This window comes from Hylaeus volcanicus, chromosome 7 (assembly GCF_026283585.1).
Source record: "Hylaeus volcanicus isolate JK05 chromosome 7, UHH_iyHylVolc1.0_haploid, whole genome shotgun sequence".
Lineage (NCBI taxonomy): Eukaryota > Metazoa > Arthropoda > Insecta > Hymenoptera > Colletidae > Hylaeus > Hylaeus volcanicus.
In genome coordinates this window covers 10,786,387-10,796,255 of record NC_071982.1, presented here as the reverse complement: position 1 = coordinate 10,796,255, position 9,869 = coordinate 10,786,387, and positions in this window count along the sequence as shown.

Genomic DNA, 9,869 nt, shown 5'->3' with positions numbered 1-9,869 from the left:
CATATTGTAATAGACGTATCTGTATATATATTTATTGTATCTTATATGTAATATATTTTCCTGATATGGTTACAATATACCTATTCATATTTTTCTTCATATTATATATGGTAAGATGTATCAAGTAAATATTTGTCTAAACTAGTCATACATTAATCGAGTAGTTCATGGTTCAATATTTGTGTGTTAAATTTTCTTACCGAAACGATTTTTTGTATCTCTGTCAGTGCTGCCAAAATTGTTCGATATAGTATTGAATAAATTTCTATTTGTACGATTGCATCAGCTACAAAATCATACGAATAATAAGAATTTTGAGGAATTGTAATGAATTGTTTTTGAAGAATTGTAAAGGAATTACGTAACGTGAGATTCCTTGGACAGGCAAGCAAAAGAGCATTATATCTTACGGTACACATGTATAACAAGATGATAAACTCGCAATTCAGCAAAAACGCGACAAAAGTGACATGTACGGAATATCGTTTGTGATTTTAATACCAACTAAGGACAATGCCCTCCACGTTCGAGTTGACAGACCACAGTGAGACGCTCTAGTAATACAAATTTCATCAAAAATACATGTACTCTATCTAGCGTGCACAGAGCTTCACTAACAAGAGAAGTTCGACAATTGACACTGGCCGATAAATTCGAATTTTTGCAGAAATAATGTTTATAGGGGCCTAATCACAGCGCCCTTTCCTGTTTTGGCCTAAAAACGGTTTTAAGGGTGAAATCAATCATAAATATGCAATTACTTTATGTACATAAATATATATGGGCCATTCCAACCCATTTCGACCACTTTTGAACCCGACTACTCTCTCTTTGGCTGACATTTTTTTATATTATTGTACCCTACTAAATACATTTTTGTGAATTTTTGCAGATTTTTTTTCTGAACCAAAAGAAAGTTATGTATTTGTCAAAAGAAACTTCGTTTTTTCTTCAAATAGCTATAGCTCTGCCAAAATTGACCAAATTAGACGTTTCCTTTTTAAAATTTACGTTTTTGAATGAACCTTAGACCAAAAAATTACGACTCAAAATATTTGAATTTGTCTTCTATAAAATTTTTTACTTTTCAGAAAAAAAGGTAAATTTTTCAAATTTCAATACTTAATTATTTTCTTCACCCCTTCCCTACACCCCTAAAACTTTGATTTTTTCCCCCATTTTATTACGCAAGTCCCATCATAAGCTGAATCTTTTTTTCTATTCTTTTTTTTTAATTAAAATAATTTTTTTTTCTTTATTTCGTAGTTTAAATTACAAAAACGAGTAGCACAATTACTACCGTCAAATAACCACTGCAAACGAAGTTGACAACAACGAGACATTCACAATAATGTGAATTATGGTGGCAAATTCAAATACCATTTACGTCAATTCAATATGTAATATGAATGAAAATAATAAAGGAATCCAAATAAAGGTGCATTTATGTTAAACACACTAAAAAAAAAACTAGATGTGAGTCCTATAAGAGTAGTACTATAGTATCAATAATACTAGGAAATTTTTAATTTGAAATGACTAGGTGATCATTTATTTTGTTATTATGCAATAAAACAAATTACAATTATACTTCATATATATATATCGAACTCTTAAATTAATTTGAAATTCGTTATACGAGTATATAATAATTGAAAGAAATTAGAATTGCACATATGCATATTTTCATATATACATCAAATTTAAATAGAAATATTAAATTCGTTGTACAAGTATATAATCATTAAAAGAAATTAGAATTGCACATATGTATATCTTAATATATACATAAAATTTAAATATAAATATGTATTTAAATGTACGTATTTTTTAAGTACTGTATACGAAATATCTACATATATTCTGTACTATATATGTACCTATAATATTCATATTATACATAGTATAATAGTACATAGTATTATAATGTTACATAATATATATTATATTATATTTATATCTTATATTATATTATAAGATCATTACGTATTTTTACATTATGTAATATAAACATATTAAATATGTATACACATATGTATATTAGGATCTGCGATTTCTAAGCAAACTTGTCAACAAAGTAGCAAATGACGTTAACAATGATAATTAAATCCGCAAGATGCATTCACTGAGCTCTAAGGTAACAAAAGTGCAGAATTAGAGACCTAATTCATGTTGAGCACGAATAGAATGTGTCGCAATAATTACAGAAGAATGCAACACGCCAGGGGCCCCGACCCACTCTCTATTGCAATTCGCACGTGTGCGACGAAGACACCATACTCATCGCAAATGTTTGATTTGTAGTTTGCTTCGTTACGAAAATTTGTAACATTGAACGGTGGGAATAACCTAATAGCTTACTATTTCTAATTAAATATTAAAATGATAAGTCAGGATGGTGAATACTAAAAAACAATTGTAAAAAAAAAGCAATTTTATTTGAGTGTTTTTGAAGAAACGTACGACATACATGTCTAAAATTAACCATCACTGTTAATGTTTGTTGTTACAGTGTATTAATAGTTTAAAGAATAATAATATTAATAGTGAAATAATTAAAAAATAATGAACGTAGTGCGAACGCGTTTGTATCGAATTAAATATTAAATAGATGATGCCAATTCAAGAAAATTTTTCACTTACACTAAACAATTTTATTTGAGCGTCTTTAATAAAATAATGATCACGCATCAAATTAATTTTCAGTGTGAATAGGCAAGAGATAAATGTTACAGTGTAGTAATAGTTTAAAGAAAAAATAGTAATTATAAGATAATTAAGGAAGTTATAATCGTAATTCGTTATATATATGTCCACAAATTAATCGATGACTCAGTACTTCATCTTGTTATGAGTCATTCAATTTTAAACATTTTTCAAACGTTTCTCTTTTACTTTTAAACTGAGACATTAAGATGTCGACTACTATCAATTATTTGTATATAGAAGGAAACAAGAAATAAGACTGAAATCAAGGTTTGCTGTGATTGTTTTACGGTTTTCGTAACATACTTTATATGTTTGCAAATGTTTGTTACTGTTTCGTGGAACAAGCAAGGAATTCGTGGTGCTTGCATTTTTTAATGCAAATCTCATGCATACACCACGCAGCTAATATTAGAGAGACATCAATTAAACGAGCGATTAGGTCAATCTTAATTTGGACAATTTTTAAAAAAATGCCAATTCTCAAATTTTTCACAATTTTAACAGCTACAATTTCTTTGCTTTTATTTAATGGAACATGGTTAAAGGAAAGAGTTAAAGTGGAAGAAGTTTTAGTAAAAACAAATAAAGGAAAAAAAATGGATATCTTTACGATTTCAAAAAGAATCAATCTATTTAAAAAAAAAAAAAAAAAAAATAAAATTGATAGACTTATCAATATTATAGAATAGAATTCACAAGGACGTAATTCACTGTGAAAGGAACTTCCATTTCTTCTGTGTCCTTAAACTTGAATTCATTCATCCGTTAAATATGTCTGCAAATTCAGGTGGTCGGCTGCATTTAAACTGCTAATTATGACCGTACAAGTGTTTCTATACACATCACTCGCATCATTTTTCATATAAGGATACTATTACGATTATTTCGTCACCGGTGACGGTTGCTTCCATAATCGCCAACAAAACATGTGTACGAAAACATAAAATTATAATTAACGTTTTTATGTAACGTTGAAATGTAATGCTTCTAATCCTCAAAGACTAAAAACTGATGAAATAATGTTCACGATAACATAACAAGAAAAGAACATAACAGGTTTAAGAGTAGGGGATAACAAGTACTTTAAAAATAATTCCAATAAAATCCACTTAAATGATTTTCTTATTTATATAATTCTAAAAGTCTATTTTACTTTAAATAGCGTATGCAATAGGAAAAATAAACTAGTTGCAATAATTAAAAATCTACTTGTGATTTCACCTGACACAATTTCGAAGAACAATTCCAGAATTATTTCAAATAATTATGAAATAAAATAATATGCTATTCGACATAATACTCTAAGTAATATTATTTCGAATGTGACCAGAGATATGAAAATAATTAAAATGTGAAATAACGTGTTATTAGAAATAATATTTCAAAAGTGCCCAGATCTGAGTTGAAGTTCAGTCAGTGTAATAAGTATTCGTACAGGAAACAATTCAAAATAAAACTTCATATATTCATTTTATTAATAAATTTTGGAGGAAGAAATAATTAACCAACATTCCTGCATATTTCTATAGTAGATTTTGCGTAAATTAAAGTTTATCGTTGTTAATGTCAGTGTAATAACTATTCCTACAGGAACCAAATCAAAATAAAACTTCATATATTCATTTTATTAATAAATTTTGGAGGAAGAAATAATTAACCAACATTCCTGCATATTTCTAGAGTAGATTTTGCGTAAATTAAAGTTTATCGTATTTAATGTCAATGTAATAACTATTCCTACAGGAACCAAATCAAAATAAAACATCATATATTCATTTTATTAATAAATTTTGGAGGAAGAAATAATTAACCAACATTCCTGCATATTTCTATAGTAGATTTTGCGTAAATTAAAGTTTATCGTTGTTAATGTCAGTGTAATAACTATTCCTACAGGAACCAAATCAAAATAAAACTTCATATATTCATTTTATTAATAAATTTTGGAGGAAGAAATAATTAACCAACATTCCTGCATATTTCTAGAGTAGATTTTGCGTAAATTAAAGTTTATCGTTTTTAATGTCAGTGTAATAGCTATTCCTACAGGAACCAAATCAAAATAAAACTTCATATATTCATTTTATTAATAAATTTTGGAGGAAGAAATAATTAACCAACATTCCTGCATATTTCTAGAGTAGAATTTGCGTAAATTAAAGTTTATTGTTTTTAATGTTAACCTCTTATTCCTTTTCTTATTAGTTTTTATTTTTAAATTGGTTGCTGTACGAATACTTCTTACTCTGGCTGTATAATAATAGGCGCAAAAGAAGACTGCGACTTTGGTAAGTCTTTCTGTGTGTCAATGGATCGTTGGCCGATGAAAAGTGACAATGATTCATTGGCGATTCACTTAACGCGTCGCTCGCCAAATGACCGGCCTTCTTCGCATTATAAAGTTACGCGTGGCGCGTTAGTTATTTTAATTAATGTTGTCTGCATCGTTGTGCATGTAACTCCCAGACGCGTGTGTTATTGAACCTAAAACAGTTGATATCGTTCGATACTCGAACGTGTTGGACGATCTACTGTTACTTAAAATCCTGTACTCATTGTCAGTAGTTCGATCGGTTCTTTTTTATAAAATATAAAAATTGTAAAATATAAATTTAAATCATTACAATTCATATATAGACATACGATTCATATTTCTATATCTAAGTAAACACGATTTACCGTTATGTATGAGAATGTATGTTTACAGACGTTTCGTAACAAAATAAAGTAAGGTATTTCCTAATTTTATAATGTTACCGACAATGTATGATTTTTACCCACAGCTGAGTTTTATACGTAATGGCAAAATTTAAATATTTTACGGAATATTATTTACGTTTCTCATAGATTTCTCTTACATATTAAATTAGGAAGGATTAAATTATATTCACGTATGATAAAACCTTATAATAACAATATGTATAGTACGATACATATCACAAAATGATTTAATTTTACTTTGGGCCACCCAAATTCATTGATTTTTGTTTTTACTATTTAGTAGTTTTTGATGCCTAGAATTCATAAATATAAGTTTTAATGTTAGGAATACAACTAGTTAAAAGTTATTCGTACCTAAAGCTGAGTAATTTTAGTTGAACTTTTTTTTGCAATTTAATTTTTTGCATTGTTTAATACTAAATATTCATTTTACATTATAAAATGACTTTTGTATATCATCAAATTGTTATTGATCCCTACAAAATAGTGCGAAATGAAGAATATGTTATAGTTTCATAAAAAAGAAGTTTTAGAGAAAAGCCATTTTTTTTTGGAATTCATTTAAAGAATGACTGTTATATATAGAAATATGCAACTTAGATTTTTTGTGCAGATAGAAATGTTTCGACTGTATAATGTCTATACTATTTATTATTTTAAAACAGTGTATACTAGATACACTTGTTGTGTAAATAATTACCAATAATAAAAATATTATTATAATATTATATAATTTGTTCACTGGTATAACATTAGCACGTTGACTGCCAGACTAAAACTGATGAAATATTCTACGAATTTTAAATGTTGTCTCGCGACTGTCGAATACTAGATAAGGTAACATTTGACGTAGTATTATTAAATAGTAGTATATATAAGTTTTTATTTTCATCACTGCCTTACTTATGGAATTAATATTTTTAGTTCCTTATTAAAAAATCTTTCCATGCATTTCTCGGTGACATGGCAACCGACATGGTTAAACACTTTTAAACTGCGTTACTAGATTTTCTTTTTTAATAATACGAAAAAATTTGTATAGATATAGATTTATGTAGATATTTGCATGTATAAAATCAACGGCTGTGCATTTTGCAAAGAGAAATTGAAAATGAATCGATCCAAAAAAATCTCTCGGGAACTGCACATCGAGTGTTACATTTCTTTTTACTTTCAATCGTGTTTTTACTTTCATGTTCGTGTTGTCTCGTGCTTCCTATATCCTAATAGGGTAGTACGAAATTCTATGAAAGTATTTGTGCGCGCATATTTAAAGAAGAAAAATTCTGACGAAAGCGTCGCTTACGTAATTAGTCGTCGGCGGCGCGACATCTTTTTGTTCCGCATTGTCCAATCAGAAATTTATACAGTTACACAAAGTACGTGACGTTTATGAGTAATGTTCCCGATCTTCTAAAAGGTGGCACAAGAAAAGTTCGAAGAAAGTTATCGATTCGTTAAACGAATAATTTATTGGTTGCATTTCTCAGTTTCACCGGTTTCATATTACATACTACGAGCATAGTCGTTGATAAGAAAGCTCGAAATCGTACTTAATGGTACAACAACGTCAACTATGCATGTACTATGTACTATGGCAGAAGTTGTAATAAAGTAAAAATAAGAGAAAACAGAGTACATTCTGTAGCATTCTATTCTTGTATAATTAATGACATTGAACGCATAGACATTTAATTGTCTGTGTACATTAGAACGATTGTATAAGAATGACTCCTTAGAAGGCAGGGCCAGATGTACGTTTGAAGATTCCCGGGACTAATAAAGTAATACAGAGTGTTAACAAATATGTTGGAAGTCCTTGAATGAGGTGGTCCGGGAGGTGGTTTGAAACAACTTTTTCCTTAGCGAAAATGTTGTCCGAGGCTTCGTTGAGGAGATATTAACGGAAGAAAACACTGGCCAATCAGAGCGCGAGGATGCCAGTGAAGCGCCCGCGGTAGGCGTGGGCTAGGCGCTAGGCGACCGCCCTCCGCCAGTTACTCGCACTCTGATTGGTCGGGGTTTTCAGTTAATATCTCCTCAACGAAGCCTCGAACAACATTTTCGCTAACGAAAAAGTTGCTTCAAATCACCTCCCGAACCACCCCTTTCAAGGACTTCCAACATTTTTGGGACACCCTGTATAGATACATACACATGCCTCCATACATGGAATATAAATACACACTATTCATACAATGAAAATGTTAAATTGACTGTTAAAATTATTTATTAATATTTAATAAAATAGTTTCTTTCAATCATTTATTTTCGCAAAATCCATTAATAAATCGTTAAAATCTAAAGGTCTGAAAAATCAGTCTGAAAAATCTGATAAATCATTTTCTGTAAATAAAGAGGCCACAGAGGATTATCTTTCATTTACCATTGTGGATCGCTGTAAATCTGTATAGTTACTGAGAGTACATATTCAAGTTCTTCGAGAATCTATGTATTATTAATCGCACGTTACTGAATTGCCAAATTATTTTACACGAATAAACAATGTTTTCACTGAGAAGTTTTCATGCAATTTCACCGAGAAAAATATGTTACTAAACGAAATGTAAACCTTTCACATATCGAAACAAAGCAAAACGAACTTCTATCACTTTCACGATAAACCGGCCATATGTTAACGAACTTTTTTATAGTTTTGTTTACCCAATTGATTATTGCGAGTCGACTCTCCCTTTTTCTATCTTCAGCAATAATATTTCATTGACATTTAAATAGGTTATAGAAAAACTATTTCATATTAAAGGTAACTACCATAAGCCAAACATTTTGAGTACTCCATTCATTTTTACTGATATCAGAAAGAGAGAAATATCCAAACAACTGAATACGTCTAATCTCTCCATTTAAAATATGCACAAAGGTTCCATAGTTCTACCGTTGTACCGTCAAGGTTATGGCTCTCATGGTCAATGAATATTTTACCCCTTTGCCTCATAATAATATTCAATGGTTATGTACTTTTAATATTAAGCACTATCCTTCGATAAGAGCGTGAATGGCTAAGACAGTTAAGATTTCTACTGTCAGAAAGCGTACTTCAAATGTTTAGAAGCGAACTGAACCGTCTCATTGAAGTTCTCATCTGCATTCATCGTGTGCCTATCTAAACATCTTCATACAAGGTCTCTCCAGAAGAGATTCTTGTAGGATCATGGATAATATGGACGACTTTTATGAGTCTAGTCGAAGCGTATGCGGTTCGCTCAAAATTATTCACCATTACATTACTCAAGAAATATCTTGGAGCGAAACAGAAATGACGGAAATAGGCATAAGGTTAAGTTTTAACGCAGTGGACGCTATTAGGTAAGCGTTATTTGATTTGATTTAAACGTTTAAAAGTACTGTGAGACTTTAGTTCGATAATCGAAGACCTTGGCGTCTAATTTACCATACCGAAGATGTCCGAAGTTCACAAACCTCGGATAATATAAGGACAATTAGTTATCAATCATATCAGGGAAACGCCTTCAGAGAAACGATTATAAAAATCATTCTAATAAATATTGCAAAACGTGAAAATAATAACACAGTGGAACATGAATGGGTATTTTACGCACTATGAACAAGGTTACAACTTGCAGTTTATCTCAAGCTGGGAGTTTGCACTTTGGTCGTTTCAAAAAATCAAAAATTTTTTGGTTAAACTTAACTTAAGATTTTTGTCACCAAGTACAGGTAGGTGAGGAGTATGATCCTGTTAGATGACAACCAATACTAGCTGGATTGTCGGTACGGTTGCTACACCGTAGGCGCTGAGGTGCCCCTGCTATGTGGCAACCTATACTAACCGGTTTGTCGTTTCGGTTGCCATGTCGTAGGCGCAGAGGTGCCCCTGCCATGCGGCAACTGATACTACCCGTTTTCTTAGTTCGGTTATCATCTCGTAGGTGTGTAGGAACTATAGTTCCTATAGCTCGTGCTACGCGACGCGTTCTTTTCCCATAAATTTAAAACGCTATATTCATATTAGATGTGTTGTTGTTAAAACAAAAGTAATTAATTCAAAAGACATCCTTTCGGGTAACATTGTTTATTAACATTGCAAATTTAAATTATATTCTCATGCATGTAAATATATAAATAAATTGTAAATAAGTTAAGTGGAAATTAAATTTAATTCCTACAGGAGCAGAGGTGCCCCTACTATGCGGCAACCTATACTAACTAGTTTGTCGGTTCGGTTGTCATCTTATAGGCGTAGCGGTGCCCCTGTTATGCGGCAACCAAACCAGAAATTTTGTTAGTTTGATTATCACCTCGAAGTTGCCGCGTGCTCGTTTTCACAACTACTACGTTGGTTAAAATAATACTTGAAAAACTAATTCCAACTGTAATTGTATCAATTACTACTTGTTGTTCTTAAAAATGATAATCAAATAATACTTTAAGAGTTTTATAATAGAATAGTGTATCGT